This window comes from Rattus norvegicus, chromosome 1 (genome assembly GCF_036323735.1).
Source record: "Rattus norvegicus strain BN/NHsdMcwi chromosome 1, GRCr8, whole genome shotgun sequence".
In the NCBI taxonomy this organism is placed as follows: domain Eukaryota; kingdom Metazoa; phylum Chordata; class Mammalia; order Rodentia; family Muridae; genus Rattus; species Rattus norvegicus.
Genome location: NC_086019.1, coordinates 254123937 through 254140805, shown reverse-complemented (window position 1 = coordinate 254140805; position 16869 = coordinate 254123937). Strand labels below are relative to the sequence as shown.

The following is a 16869-nucleotide window of genomic DNA, read 5'->3' as shown; positions in this document are numbered from 1 at the left end:
CAGAGAGAGAGAGAGACAGAGAGATAGAGACAGACAGAGACAGACAGACAGACAGACAGAGACAGACAGACAGGAGTTCCAGGAAGCATTTTGAAAAGAAAGATGAGTCCTAAGAATCAGGAAAGACATCCTAGTGCTCCCTGATAGAAGAGACACAGGGAGTGGTGGAGTTGTTAGAGGCCCTCAGTTCTGGCTCTGTACGAGGCTTTTTTGTTGAATCACTAGGTAGCTGAGGCTAGCCTCTAATCACAATCCGCTTACTCCACTCTCCCAGTGCTAGGATTACACGCGTGTCACCACAGGCAGCCAAGTAGGCTGCACTAACATCCGAGTGGATTATTTTACATCTGCTGATCTCTCTCCCCCCACCCCTCACCCCCACCCCTGCTACCCTCCCATCCCAAATTCCGCATCCTCTGTCCGTAGCAAAAGGTCGAATTTATGGCTCCACAGGTAAGAAGGCAAAGGTTCATAAAATGACCTTGAAGATCAGGGAAGCAGCAGTCACCCCAACCAAGAGGAAGTCAGGAGCTCAGGTAAGCTCAGGTATTTTATCATATTTCTAAGACCCCACATGACCATCTTTCATCCCACACGACTCCTGGAACAAGAGATAGCTGGAATCAATATCTCTCTCACACTTCTTTTTCCTCTCAAATACACAACACACACACACACACACACACACACACACACACACACACACACACACACACACGAGACGGAGGTGGGGGATGTCATCTCCTCCTCCTCTTCCTCTCCCCTTGTTCCCTTAAGTAGATACAACCTTGGTGCTGCCCCCCCCACCAACAATGGAAAACAACCCCAACAAGTGCCTATGAAAAAAGACTTTAAGACTCATGAATATTTAGCTCGTCCTCATGTAAAATATATGACTTTGTGTAAGGATCAGGCGAACGAGGTGCATGATTTTTTTCTGATTTATGGGCCTGGAGACGGATTATTCATAGCAGAGCAGCTGTGTGGAAAGATTCATCCGCTTCGGAATGTGATTGTACATCAGGCAGTGTGTGGGAACGGAGCTATGACTAATGGCTGCTTTACATATAAATGAGAAGGTTTGTGCTAGGAACTGTAAAAAAAGACAATCACTCAGCTGACGGGCAGGCTCCTTATCGTGGACGCAGGAGAGGGACCACCAGAAAGGTAGGCGAATGGATGCCTCCCCTCCTCGAGAGCCAGGTCAGGAGACGGAGGGTGGAGAGAGGAGCTGGAGAACTTTGGAAAAGCAGGAGTCTCCTTTCCTGATTCCTCTCAGTCTCTGCATTTCATCTGACATTTTTAGGCCCCACCAAAAAGCACATCTAGGCTGAGAACGTCCGAACAGAAGAGCTACGTTGTCCATTGCACCTCCAAGTGATGGGCATTTGCAGACCTCAGCCTGGGGCCGCTGAGGGCTCGGGTCCACGTCAGAAAGAGAGCAACATGCATGCAGTGAACCTCAAAAGAGAAAAATCTCTGTGAGCCTGAGGTTTTCCTCTGCTACTCCTCAGCCTCTCGTGCTTTCTGTTCGTTCATCTCTCTCCTCTCTTGTAGCTGAGACAGGCTGTCTAGACATTGCAGATGTGGACAGATGTTGGGTCTGTAATTTATAACAACGGCCTCCAGAAGGCAATTCCAATTTGTTTCGGTAAGGCTTTGAGTTACAGGCAGAAAAAATATCCTGTAAATACCGTTGACTTACATGGTAACTACACCAAGGGTTTACTTAGTGAACAATCACTAACGAAGGCATAATTACACATCCCTGCAGACTACTGGAGAATTTAGTGTCACTGAGCAGGCAATGACCACCAAATCGAAGTCCTGGCTCCGGGAAGCGCTGGAAAATAAGGGCATTGACCCATACTTAGTAGGGATTTATCTCTATTTCTTCAATTATCAATTATCCTCTATCCTGAGGATCCTTTCAGCCTTATCTATGTCATAGATGACCCCTGACTATCCTACCAAACTCCAGGCAAGTGCATGCTGGTCATAGTTTTCAACTGATAAAGGTTTAGGCCACACAGTACCTGGGGGTACTCACGAAACCCTCAGACAAGCATGAGGCTAGCAATTAACTTCCCCATTATTGTAATGGGCTCCACAGTCAGCAGCAGGCTTGAAGGGCACTGGGCCATCTTTGCTTTGTCCTGGTGACCGATGGTTCAACAGCTGTCCAAGCCAACAATGAGGCTGCCTGGACCACCCACACTGTGAAGTCTATTCCGGTCATTCTAGTTGGAAACGGAAAGGCACGGTTTTAGAATACTTCCTTAAAAATTTGGAGTTACTCCCATCTAGGGTGGTGTGAGTGTGTCAGGGGGAGGTGGGCAGGCTGGGGCTAAGGTTTTATATGCAAAGAAGTTAAGTGGTCTCACCTTGATTACAGTGTTGGCATCAGAAGTCACATGTGCACTGGAGGTCTGTCATCCTTGAGAATTCTGACCAGCTGGTCCCTTAGGGATTAGGGGATCAGAATTGGCTGGCAGCTGGGAGCTCCGGCTTCTCTGAATGTATAGGGTTGCAGCTGAAATAGCCATCAAGGTATCATTTGTGTCTGGCTGCGTGATGGGGGAAGCAAGGTGGGAATAAAGGGGGGGTAGAGAAATGTGGAAATCAAACGAACACATTGGCAGCATTGTATACCAATTCTTAATCCATCGCCAACAACTTCTAGTCGATTTGTTTCATATAATCTTCCCTTCCCCTCTCACCTGTCCAGAGACGATCAAATAAAACTTATGCTTAAACTTCTAGCCACAGGCCCATCGGTTTCCACAGACCCCGAAACGGATGCCTCCTGCTTCTTTTAGAACAGATATTATCGAGAGATTCTTGTTTTCTTTGCAACTGTTGTCTAAATTCTCTCTCTCTCCCTGGCTCCTGCTTATGGTATGTTTGGTAGCCACTCAGCTAGAGTGAGATCATGCCCTCACCCAAAGTGGTCTACTTTACTATGTTAGTACAGCTTCAGCACCAAGTGCTGGGAGGGGAGACTACTGGAGACCAAGGAAGAGAGGGAAGAGAGGGAAGAGAGGGAAGATTATAACCGAAGGTACACTGCCCTGGCAATCACTGGCCACAGGATGTGACCTCCATCCTGCCTAGGAGAAAAGATGTTAGCTGCAGGGGACGGGTTTAGGAAGCAATTTGTGCCTCCCAAGTTTAAAGTTTTCAGCCTGGGCTGCATGGCGAATTTAAAGCCACTTTGGGAAATAGTGAAACTGTGTCTCAAATGAACTAACAAACAGAAAGGCTCTGAACCAGTGGATGTAGCACTCGCTCGCTGTCAGTAAAGGGGTTCCTTATTACCCTGCACGTATGAAGAATTCCACCCTCAACACTGCATAAGCCAGATGTGTAGGCACATGCCTGTAACCGTAGCACTGAGGAGGTGGGAGCAGGAAGATCAGAGTTCAAGGTTATCCTCAGTTATAGAAGGAGTGTAAAGCCAGCCTACCGTATAGGAGATTCTATTTAAAAATAGAATACTATTACAAAATTAATATTTGAGGACTGGAGAGATGGCTCAGCAGTTAAGAGCACTGACTGCTCTTCCAGAGGTCCTGAGTTCAATTCCCAGCAACCACATGGCTGCTCACGACCATTTTTAACGGTATCTGATGCCCTCTTCTGGTGTGTCTGAGGACAGCAACAGTGTTCTCGTATACATAAAATAAATAAATCTTTAAAGAATTAGTATTTAAGCCTGGCGATGGTGGCTCACATTTTTAAATCCCAATATCTGGGAGGCAGAACCAGGTGGATCCCCAGGGTCAGGGTCAGTCTGGGCTACAGAGTGAGTTCCAAGACAACTAGGGTTACACAGAGAAACCCTGTCTCCCTCTATGGCCAACCCTCCAAAAATTACCACCACCACCACCACCAACAACAACAACAACAACAAATTAGTATTTGATCCAGACATGGTAGCAATATGCGCTGTACTCTCAGCATTTAGTAGGCAGAGCCGGGAGCATCACAAATTCAAGAACAGCCTAGGCAATATCCTGACCTCCTCACCAGCAAAGCTCTACAAGGTTGGGGAAGCAGTGCTGAGATTCCTGAGGCGCGTTTTTTATGGAGACTTCAAAAAATACAAATACATGCTGTCTTCCAGGGGCCTGTGAGATGTGGGTGGTCATAGCAGGGTGCTCTCAAACCCCAGAGATGCTTGTGAAGGCACCAAGCCTCATACAGCCCCCTGGCAACAGTGGACGTGGGTGCTTCTACTGACAGCCCTGCGGGTAGGGAGGATGAAGGATAATGTTAATGGTGAACAAGACTAGAGAGGTTATCTCCTTGGTGGTCCATCTACATGTTTGTTCTCTAAAGAAACAATGTAGATAGCAGAGATATCCTCGGAATGAGAGGGAGCCCAACTCCTATAATCCCACTGTGTCTGCTGTGAGCCTTAGCTGGAAGGACCGGCACAGTTTCCAGGTGCGGAAGATAGAAGTGAGTAGGAAAGGAAGCTACAGAGGAGTGACTCCGTAGATGTCTTCAGGGAGCAAGGTTCAAGGTTCAGACTTGGGTACTGCAACTCCAGTGGAGATACCACTGAACTAGGAGAGACCTAAAGCAAGGATGAGCTAGGGCTGAAGATGGCTTAGAGGGTAGGAGCACTGGCTGCTCTCCCAAAAGACCTGGGTTCAATTCCCAGCACCCACATGGCAGCTCACAACTGTCTGTAACTCCAGTTTCAGTGGGTTCAACACCTTCAAACAGACAAACAGGCAAGCAAGACACCAATGAATATTTTAAAAAAAACTAAAAAAGGAAAGGATGAACTTCCTTGCGTGTATAAATATGTACATGAACATATGAGTACACACAACATGAACATGCATACCTGTATATCACCTGGTACTTTTTTTAAAAAAAGATTTATTTATTTTATGTATGTGAGTACACCGTAGCTGTCTTCAGACACATCAGAAGAGGGTACCGGATCCCATTACAGATGGTTGTGAGCCACCATGTAATTGCTGGGATTTGAACTCAGGACCTCTGGAAGAGCAGCCAGTGCTCTTAACCACTGAACCATCTCTCCAGCCTGTCACCTGGTACTTAAAGACATCTGAACTACTGAGGGAAGTCCAGATATCTCACCGAGGAATTTTTTCAAGAGCTGCTCCCACATTGCAATCTTCTATAGGCCTCTTTTTTTATTGTTGTTGTTTTATTTGAGACAGGATCTCTCCACATAGCCCTGTCTGTCTGTCCTAGAATTCACTATGTAGACAAGCCCAGCCTTAAACTCACAGAGATCCACCTCTCTCTGTCTTCCAAGGGCTGGAATTAAAGGTGTGCACAACAGAGCCCAACTTTTGTAGACTTCTTCATCATCTTATCCAAGCCTGGGTTGTTGGAGGGAGAAGGATGCAGTAGGATGAGAAAGGGCTCACCTTCAAGATTGTTTTGCATGGGGGCTTAAGGTTTGGTCTTAGTTCTCCAGACTTAATCATGTCTGAGGCAGGCCTGATACCTTAGATGCCTCGTGTCTGTCTGAGAAGTTCTGGAGCAGTAGATATACAGATTCAGAGCCCAACATTAGGTATTTTTTTCTAATTCTGATCCCAAGGATTCCAAACTAATTTATTTGAAATATAGTAGAAAAACCAGGAGTTTTGGAGCCAGGATGCCTAGGGTTGAATCCTGTCATTTTCTATGAATTCATTTCCCGTATGTGGTGGTTTGAATGTGCCTGGCCCAGGAAGGGATACTATTAGGAGTTGTGGCTTTTGTTTGGAGGAAGTGTGCCACTGTGAAGGATTGGGCTTTGAGACTTTCCTCCTAGCTGCTGGGGAGACAGTCTTCCGTTTGCCTTTGAAATAAGATGTAGGACTGTCAGCTCCTCCAGTGCCTGCTTGGGTGCTACCACATTCCTACTGATGATAATGGACTGAACCTCTGAAACCGTAAGCTAGCCCCAGTGTAATGTTGTCCTTGATGAGGCTTGCCTTGCTCATGGTGTCTGTTCACAACAATGGAATCCCTAACTAAGACACCATCCATTCATTCACTCAACAGATACTTAGTGAACAGCTATCGTACGCTAGGTGTGTATCTTGGGGTACGATGTGTAAGTCAGCTCAGCTACGTTCAATTCTTCCATCTCTCAGGTAAGAATATTACATATTACATATTACACAACATATTACAGTTGTGCACACAGCTGACGCTCAATAAATGCTTGAATGTTTCAATTGCAACTTTAAAAAATTTATTTATTTGTTTTATGTGCATCGGTGTTTTGCGTGCGTGTATGTCTGAGTAAGGTGGTCAGATCCCTGGAACTGTAGTTACAGACAGTTGTAACCTGCTGTGTGAGTGCTGGGAATTGAACCCAGGTCCTGTGAAAAAGTAGCCAGTGCTCTTAACCTCTGAGCCATCTCTAGCCCTCATTTATAGCATTATAACACTGTCTTTCTTTGCTGATATTTCCCTCAAAAGGTAGCTAATCTACATCTTGGGGAATTTTGTAATCTCCCAGAGGATCACCAGTTTTTAGAGGTGACATTAGCAATGGGTAAGCATGTGACTCTTCTCTGGCATAAGACGGTATAGGTTCAACAATGGAATCTCCCCCCCCCCTGCTGTGAGACCTTCTGTCATGTCTTTACATGTTTAGCATGATGGCCATAGTATGTTTGACACTGCCACTGAAAAGGCTGTGTGGACTGAGGGCAATGGCTCATTGGTTAAGGGTATATGTTGCTCTTGCAGAGGATCAAAACTTGGGTTCAGCACCCACATCTCATAACCACCTATAACTCCAGGTTTAGGGAACCTGATGTCCTTTTCTGGCCTCGGTGGGCACCTGCACTGTGCAACACTCCCACCCCCACCCAGATACCCTTAATTTAAAAAAAATTAGTCATTCATTAAATGGATGAAGGGAGGAACAGGGATTCCAGTACTGTGGTGGTTACGTAGGCCTCATGTTGCTTTAGTCCACAGATGTACCCATCACCTGCAGTGCCTCTGGGACACTATGCCAGGTGCTGGGGAATATAGCATTGAGTGAAACAGACTGGGTCCCTGCCTTCATGAAGCGTATAGAGATGGTGGAGGAATAGAGGCTATGGTCAAAGAGACAAAGGAAGCAAATTATGCTAAGAAAGCACATACATATACACACATTTATGTATGTGTATATTATTTATGGCATTGTTTGGGGAGGTTTAGGGGGTGTGGCAATGTTGGAAAAACTGTGTCACTGGAGCTAGACCTTGCACCATTGCTAATTCCTGCTCTTCCTGTCTTGTGCTTGTGGTAAAGGTCGTAACTCTCAGCATTGGGCTCCTGAACTGTGCCTGCTGCTTGCTGCCCAGCCTGCCATCATGGTGGACTCTTAATCCTCTGGAACTACAGACTCAATGAAACTCTTTTTTTCTCTAAGTTGCCTTGGTCATGGTGTTTTATCACAGCAACAGAAAAGTAACTAAGACAGATAGGGAGCTGGCCAAGTGTGAGTAATCACAAGGTTTTCCTAAGGTGTCTGCAGACGGCTGCAGTAGGAGGCAGAGTGAAGACCAGGCTGGTACTGTTGCCATTGCTAGGGGAAGTCTTTCCTAGTGGCTGCTTCCAGCTCGGCACATTTAGACCTCAAGGAAAGAGGGACATGACTGGAAGATACTTTGTAACCACGAGCATCCAGGGAAAAAAGCTGCAGAGGTAAATTCTGGTCTTCTCTCAAGAGCAAGAAGACAGTGCTTTTAAGTTCAGAGACTTGGTGGCACTGAGTTCTCCAGACAACAGATGGCCACCTTGGGGTGGGTGGGGTGCAAGAATAGAATGTTGAGCCCTCTCTTCTACAGTGAGCTGAGAAGGTTGGCTGGTGGTCTGGGACCTGCAATTGCATGTGGAGACGAGGGAGGCTCGTAACTGGCTCTTGGGTCTGTTTTTGTTGTTGTTTCATTTGTTTGTTTTTCAAGACAGGTTTTCCTGTGTAGCCCTAGCCATCCTGAAACTTGCTCTGTAGATTCGGCTGGCCTAGAACTCAGGTATCCATGTCTGCCTCCCCAGGGCTGGGGTTAAAGGTGTGCTCCACAACTGCGGGGCTGACTCCTGGATTTGTAAAACTTGCTCTGAGAATCTACCTGTTCAAGGTCTTCCTTCTCCGTGCCTGGTGCATTCAGCCTTCAGACATGAGTGGATTTCCATTTCCAGAGGATGAAAAAAAAAATGAACAGAAGCCCTGCTGAACCTGGGGGGCTGAGCAGGTCACTTCCCCCCCAGCAACCCCTTGTTATTCAGGCACACACATTCATTTCCCAACTCACCCAAATCCAAACGCTCTCGTCCTCTCCCTCTCTGACCTCTCAGACCTACACAGACTTCCAAGCACTCCCCACAGGCCACTCCATTCTGGCTCTATTTATCCTCATCTCCCCAAAGCTCCTGCACCCCTCCTTTCTCCTCCCGACCTTCCCCTCATTCTAGCCCCGGTCTCCCTCTGCCTCCACTTCACCCTATTAAGAAACAACCGCCCCACAGAAGCCTCTGCCCCTGGCGGCAGCTCCCTGAGCCCCGCCCGCCCTCCCTCCTCCTGCAACTGCTCCTCTCCCTGACAGATGCCTCAGAGCCCCGGGCCGCAGTTAAGGTGACGAGATGCAGCAATTCTTTATGAACATTTCATTCCTGCTCGCTACACGACGTAAATTAGATGGTGTGTTACATTCGGGCAATAAGAGAGATATGTCACCACGACGCTGGCCCATTGGATGGAGAGGGTAATCCTGCCGTGAATTTCATTACTGCTTTTATATAGACAGAATTAGCTCGGTGACAGCGAGCCTGATTGTCTTTCACTAGGGGTTTGGCGAAGAGCTGAAAGGATTTCACCCTGATGTGCACACTACTGAGTGACCCTGCTCACCAGCGGCTCCGCTGATTGCTTTGCACCTTGCAGACTCCGCGACTGGCTCGGCCTCTTGCAGGCCTCGCTCCCTCCGGGCCTCCAGCCCACCCCGCCCCTGCCTGGCTTTCTCTGGAAGCCAAAGCCGAGAGACCTAACAGAGATGTCACAAAGGTCATGAAGGGATGTGTCTGTGGGGAGAAGCAGGACGGCAGAGCTAAAACCAAAATAAAGCAAAAAAAAAAAAAAAAATCCTTCTGGGACTAGGCTCTCCTGACCGGGTGCTGGGGTCACTCACTCCCACCTTGCCCCCCCACCGGGAATGAAAAAAGAAAGCCCTTGTCCCTCTAGGCAGGAGCTGGTATACCCTCTTAGGTGTCTCCAGCAGAGCCTTTCATTGGGTTCCTCTGCGGTGGCCTCCTGTGTTTCTGGAGTGGAATCCCTTTCCTCCACTTTCTCTTCATATCTGCTTAAGTCTCCCCAACCCTATATTCAGCAGAGACTTCTTCAATTCTTAGTAGGATCTAGATGGCCCTGAACCAGCAGCCTTCTGAAGAAGCCAGACTAAGGCTTCTTCCCTAGATCTTTGCCATGGACTGGCTGGTCCTGGGAGACACAGATGGTCCAGTCCCTCCCTGGTACTTGGCTTTCTGTCCACTCCCTCACCTCTGTTGACTCCTCAGCCATGGCCTTACTATCAAGGCCTTTCTGAAGCAACTGGCCATTCCTGGGGTTGGCCAGGGACAAGATCATTGCAAGGCCCCTGATCACCACTCTGGTTCTTTCCAGAAGGCCCAGAAAGACTCTCTGAGTCTTTCCTTGGGGGATCAGGGACCAGGCCTGGAGCAGACAGCATAATCCCCTCAAATCCTCCTTTTCTTTACTCAATCCGCACATCTGTCAGGAAGGCTTCTCTGGGACCCAGAGCAGTGAGAGTTGTGCCTGGCTTGAGAGGCATGAAGGTCACAGTCTCCACTTTCCAGTGGGGCAGGGGGTCTCCTGGAGCTCAGCAGGGTTGGGGTGTGGGGTAAGCTAGAGGCCTGGAGTTACAGATGGCTGTGAGCCTCCACGTGGTTGCTGGGAATTAAACCCAGATCCTCTGAGAGAGCAGCCAGTGCTCTTAAATGCTGAGACATCTCTCCAGCCCCTTCTTCCCAGTTTTACCTCTGCACGGCAGAGTAGAATTCTTGCACAGAATGCTCCATTTCAGTCAGCCTTCACATCCAACCTGAGAGCGGTTCCTAGCCTGTGTGTTAAATGGGGCCACCACAGGATGAAAGTGTGTAAAATATAGTTCCCGGGGATGCAGCTGCGGCCTTCGGTCATGAAGGCTGACATTGCGATTGTCATCATCGTCACAGCTGGCCCCACTCAGCTGGTACAACAGGGGTCAGCATATAGATAAATGCCCAGCCTTCTTGCTTTACCCTAAGGACAAGGTCCTTTCTATTTGACACTTTATCTCTTTATCAGAATAACCTTTCCAATTGTCAAACTTGCTATTCAGGAAGACAGCCATGATCTCAAGGATTCGCAGGTTCAAACTGCTGCAGTTCTTCTGCTGCACACATCTCATTTTTAGTTTAGTTTGGTTTTTAAGGAAGGCTTCGTGTAGCCCAGGCTGGCCTTGAAATTGCTATGTAGCCAAGGATAACGTTGATTTCCTATCTTCTTGCTTCTACCTCCTGAGTCCTGGGATGCAAGTGAGTTACCACACGCAGCTTTATGCAGTTTTATGCAGTTTTATGCAGTCCTGGAAACTGAAGCCAAGCAAAGCAAGCACTCTGCTCACTGAGTCACACCCCCAACCCAACCAAGAAAGAGCCAATGGACTATACTCGGTGGATTTTCCTTTCACACTCTGTGGGTGTGTTCCTGGTTGGCTTCCTAAGCATGCACTTTCGTCATATAGACCAAAGCCCATCCCTGCGGTGAAGGTAAAAGAATGGGTTCACAAGGAAAGCCTGAGGGCCATGCTTTCCTCCTCTGCCTTGTCTGCAGAGCCCCGAAATGACAGGCCAGTCAGATAGTTCAGCAGGTAAAAGCGATTGCCCAGTGCCCTCAGTTTGATGTCCAGAGCCCCATAAAGGTAGAATAGAGGGAGCAGACTCCGTGAGGTGGTCCTCTGAGCTCTACGGAGCACTATGGTACATGCCCCTTTCCTCAGAATAATGATAGATTTTTACAAGTATTAAATTAAAAAGTTGTCAGTGGTCCTGTTACTGTTCTCCTCTCTGTCTTCTGGAGACACAGCCTTGTCAGCCCTTTAGAATGAAAGGCTGGTAGAGACCCTGCCTGTGGAGTCAGATCTCTGCCCCAGGGCTTGCTCCTGGACTCTTCTGGGAGCCACGCTTCTCTGAAGGGCAAAGGCCTGGCTCTCTTCTTGCTCTGGAGCTTTCCGTGCAAGGCTACGGGTGCTGAGCAGAGCCAGGGAGCTGGGGGATGGAGTTTTTCACCCTACCCCCACCCTCTTCTGACGTCACGGCCCTCACTTCCTGACACTAATTGGTTGCCTTGGAAACAAGTTCCTTAAAGTGCAGGATGACTGGATGTAGTAGAAGGGAGAGCTGCAGGAGCCAGCTTTGTGAGGAAGAGGCCACGGAGCCCCTCAGAATCAAGCAGAGCTTCCCAGAGTTGCTCTTCTCTTTGGTACATGGCGCTGGTGTGGAGAAAGAGGGGCCAGCTCTGGAAAATGCTGTGGGCATTGATGATCCAGATATTTTAACAGGGCTACACAAAGGTAGTCCTAAATCGCCATGCCTGCCATTTTCTGCTTTATTTGAGGGTATCTTGTTTTTGAGTGGTAAGATCTTATTGGAAAGTCAGAGTCCAAGACAAAAAGAAGAAGCAGGAGGAGGAGGAGGAGAAGGAGGAGGAAAGTAAGGAAGGAAAGAAGGAAGGAAGGAAGGAAGGAAGGAAGGAAGGAAGGAAGGAAGGAAAGAAGGAAAAGAAACAAACAAAAATCAGTCACTTACTCTGGAATAAGTGGATACCAGTTGTGATAAGGGCTCTCTTTCAGCACCAGCTCAGATGAGACCTCTTCTAGAAACTGTTATTAACCAGGCAATCTCCCATCCACCCTCATCTGTACACACACACACACACACACACACACACACGCGCGCGCGCGCGCACGCACATACACATGAGCATGCATGAATGTACACAGGCACACCGACAGACACATATACATGTATGCACACACACATATGCATGCATGCACACACAGGCACACATGCATACACACAGACACACACATACATGCTCACACATGAATGCATGCACATACTCATGCATGTGCATAGGCACACATGTGTGTACACAGGCATACATGCATGCATGCACGCACACAGACACACACATGTGAGCATGCATGAGTGTACATAGGCACACAGACACACATACATGCATGCACACATATGCATGCAAGCACATACAGGCACACACACACAGACACACACACATGCATGCATGCACATACTCATGCATGCGCACAGGCACACATGTGTGTACACACAGGCCATGCACACACACAGGAGTATGTATGAATGCACATAGGCACACAGACACACATACATGTATGCACACATATGCATGCATGCGTGCACACGTACACACACACACACACACACACACACACACACACACCCCTTCACCACTTACTACAGGGCTCATTTATACTTCATTTAACAAACATTTACCCGCCTTTGCTATGTTATAGAATCTGTACCAAGCCCAAGGGTTGGTTCATAAGACATGAGCTGGACAGGGCTCTCCCTTTAAAGGAGCAAACCAGCTCTCACGAGTTGTCCTCTGACATCCACATGTGCAGATGGCACACATGCCACCCCCATAAATGAAGATGTGCAATCAAAAAATTTTTTGAGACAGAGTCTCTCTACATAGCCCCCACTGTCCTAGAACTCACTATCCAAGCTGTCTTCAAACTCAGAGATTTACCCACTTCTGCCTCCTGAATGTTAGTATTAAAAGCATATGCCACCACACCCAACTCATGATAAAAATATTTTTTAAATTAGTCCCTGGTCTAGAGAGATGGCTTAGTGCTTAAGAACATTAAAAAACACGCTGCTCTTCCACATGCTACAAACTCCAGCAGCCTTTCAAGGACCCCTGAGTCTTCCCCTTTCTCTCAAGGCTAAGGAGCTAAGGTTAGGACTGGAGGTGAGAACAGAAGGGTGTCCTGATGCTGTGAGTCCTCTGGAGTTCCTGCACCGACACCAGACACACCCCCGTGCTTCTGTGCACTTGTGTCCTGCTGTCACACTTACACACATTTCTAGGCCAGTAGCAGGAATTTCAACTTCTTGTAAATTGGCCAGTACAGACTTGTGAGCATGCGTGTGATTCCACTCATGATGTTGAGAGTGAGCATGTGTTCTGGAAAAGGGGAATTTAGGTGTGTGTGTGTGTGTGTGTGTGTGTGTGTGTGTTCCAAATGCTTGGCTTTTTTCAAAATGGCTTAGAGCACTACTGTCATTTATGGGGTTTAAAATGTCAGAACAGGGCCCGAGGGGAGGCAGGGGAGATTAAACTGCAAACAGTGAAGGTTATAGATGACGTTTCTGATATGCTGACAGGCACACTCAAATGATGCTGCACTTTAGCAATCATTTACACACACACACACACACACACACGTATATACACACATGCCACACTCCCTAGTTCATCTTTCCATATTTGAATGGAATATTCTGAAAGCCAAAATCATAAAAGCCTATAACTAAATAACCCACAGCTCTCCTTTTAAACCCAACAACTCCTTGTGGTTTGTGTACACACACAAGTACACCTGCCTTCCTGATGTGTGCTTAGTTTCTATCTCTCACAGACAGACAGACAGACAGACAGACAGACAGACACACACACACACACACACATACACACACTAGAACATTAGACAAGGTCTCAACTCGACTTGAACTTAATGCATAGCTGAGGATGACCTTGAACTTCTGATTCTCCAGGCTCAACCCCCTGAATCCTGGGACCACAGGCGTTATCACCACACCTAGTTTATGCAGGGCCTGGGACAGAACCCAGGGCCTCAGATGCCCTCGAGGAAATACTCTGCCAACACAGCTACGTCCCAGCCCCCTTTTATTATTTAATTCTATCACATTTCCACACAGGATCCTAGTTTAAAAAATAGTAGAATTATATAATTAACCATATATATCACATCCAACCGTCTACCTGAGCTTATTGATTTGTATAACGCAGCAGGTAAAGTTGAGATCGCTATTTTATAAAGATAAGGAAACTGAGGCTCAGTGAGGTCTGATGCGTCGGCCAAGATCACTCAACTAGCAATGGACAAAGGAGGGCCTTAGAGTTTTCTTTTTATATCGACCCAGAGTCCTCCCCACGGGGCTACCTACTTAGTCCAGGCTAGGATTAAACTCACTAGGTAGCCCAAGCTAGCCCTCCTCTTGATCCTTCTGCCTCAGACTCTCCATTACAATTAATTATAGGCTTATGTGTCACCAGGGACAGATTCCAAAGTCCTTTTCCACAGTCTGTGGCTTTGACGTGGCTAGACATTGGAATCAGCTGGAAAGCTTTAAATGTCACTACTGTCTGGTCTCTGCAGAGATACTGTGGCCCAAATGTTCTGTTTATTTGGTTTGTTTGAGTTCAGGCTGGTCTTGAATTTGCAGTGAGTCGGCCAAGCTTCCCTAGTGCTGTAAGTATAGGTGAGCACACTTTGTTGTTGTTGTCTTTTCCTGACCTCAGCAGTTTCAAACTTGCAAAGATTCTCCTGCCTCAACTTCTCCATTACAGGGCCGAGCAACCATGCCCAGAGTGGGGTCCATTGTTCTTTTTTGGCTTTTGTTTGTTTGTTTTGAAACAGTCAGCCCTGGCTATCCTGGAACTCATTTTGCAGACCAGGCTGACTCCAAACTCACAGAGATTCCCCTGCCTCTGTCCTCCAGTGCTAGGATTAAAGGCACTTGCTCCCATGCCTGACGTGGGCATGGTGTGTTTTTAAAGGGCCAGTAACTCAGGCAGGTTGAATTCTAGGTCTTAGAAGTCAGACTCACACTTCATGGGCAATCTCTTCCAGGTCTGTTTCTCCCTTCAATTCCCTGTGGGGTTTTTCTCCGGATGATCAGTCCTCTGTTTCCCTTACCCCACCTGCCTCCTTCTCCCTCCAAGTGCTCAGTGTGCTCATCTACCTCAGGCTGGGGAGTGAAGAAGTTGCTGTCTAGATCCCCTCAGATGGCCATCCTAAATCGGTGGGACTTTTGCCCCACCAAGAGCCAGGGTAGAGGACCAGCTCCACTTAGCCGGTGGGCCAGAAGAAGGGAAGTAAGCACAGAAGTTTATGACTCAGGAGAGAGGAAGAGGGGAAGGAGACCAAAGCAGCATAGGAGAAGAGCACTGGCTCCTTAGGAGACCACCCTGGCCACTTAACAGCTGAGGCCCACGGGCAGTGCTCTCTCGCTTGGCCCTCTACAAAACACAGAACACCGAAGGCTAGCTGAAGTTCACTTGGGCTTGAAGCAGATTCCTGCTCTCTAGCTGTGTAAGCCTGGGAAAGTGTTTGTCTCCCGGTGCCACGGTTCCCTTCATTTTAAAGATTTATTTATTCATTTATTCTATATGAATACATTGTAGCTGTCTTCAGACACACCAGAAGCGGGCATCAGATCTCATTACAGATGGCTGTGAGCTACCATGTATGTGGTTGCTGGGATTTGAACTCAGGACCTCTGGAAGAGCAGTCAGTGCTCTTAACCGCTGAGCCACCTCTCCAGCCCGGTTCCCTTCATTTTAAAATGATAATGATGAATGCTGAGTATGAGGGTGTGGTCCTTTAATCCCTGCACTCCGGAGGCAGAGGCAGGTGGATCTCCGTGAGTCTGAAGCCAGTGTGCTCTACACCTAAGATAGCCAGGCTTCCTGATGAGACTCTGTCTCAAAACAAAACAAAGCAACAAAAAAAAAAAAAAAAAAAAGTAAAAGATAGCATCGCCAACAAAAACAAAACAACAACAAAACAAAACTTAATTCTCTGTATTTATTTATCCTATGACTGTTCTATGTCTTCCGGTCTCCATGTGTCTTCATCAGAGAACCTGAGTTCAATCCCAGCACCCACATGATGACTCACATCACCTGTAGCTCCAGTTCCAGAGGATCAGACACCCTCCCCTGACCTTTTTGGGCACCGGGCACACAAGCAGCACGCAGGTCAAACAGCCATATACAAAAGAATAGGACAGAACAGGACAGAACAGGACAGAACAGAACGGAACAGAACAGAACAATGCCCTTCTCCTCTCCAGAACTGCCTCCTCCAGGAGCCTCTCCTAGAAAGGACAGCTTCTTCTCATCTCCCTGTGCCCAGCAACTGTGACTGCCTCTCACTCTGATGTTTATCCTGAGACAGCCTTTGCACGTGTCTGAGGCTGTTTCAGAGAAGATTAACTAAAGAGGAAAGTGAACAGTATTGGCACCATCCCAGTGAACTGGATCGTGGAATAAAAGAGAAAGAGGAAAGAGCTGTGGGCTGGCGTTTCCTTTTCTTAACTTCCATCTCACCACATACGTAGAGCTCTGCTCCTCAGAACTCTACTCCCCTGCTCCATGACGGATTGAACCCTCTGAGCCCATGAGATTGTTTGTGTCAGGTGTTCTTTTCACAGTGACAAAAGGCTAACTAACACCCTTCTGGATTGCCTGCTTTTCCATCTGCTCCCCTGTCTGGCCTGGAACCTCCTGGAGTGCATGGACCCTGTATTACCCCTCATGGAGAAGAGGAGAAAGGAACAGGAAGACCTGACACTTAGTCCTATACTGAGTTCACAGACCATCCACTCCTGTGATGGTTTGTATATGCTCAGCCCAGGGTGTGGCACTATTAGAAGGTGTGGCCCTGTTGGAGTGGGTGTGACCTTGTTGGAGTAGGTGTGGCCTTGTTGGAGTGGGTGTGTCACTGTGGGTGTGGGCTTTAAGACCCTCATCCTAGC

General features: G+C 47.7%; 1 long non-coding RNA gene across 1 annotated transcript; it reads left to right on the top strand.

Annotated features, from left to right (window-relative positions):
• The first annotated feature begins 1107 nt into the window (after positions 1-1107).
• LOC100911827 (uncharacterized) lies at positions 1108-9121 on the top strand. The gene is given in 6 exon segments (NR_110710.2): positions 1108-1167; positions 1307-1651; positions 7291-7686; positions 8038-8234; positions 8586-8744; positions 8827-9121. It is a non-coding gene; the product is annotated as an uncharacterized LOC100911827 (long non-coding RNA).
• The last annotated feature ends 7748 nt before the right edge of the window (positions 9122-16869 follow it).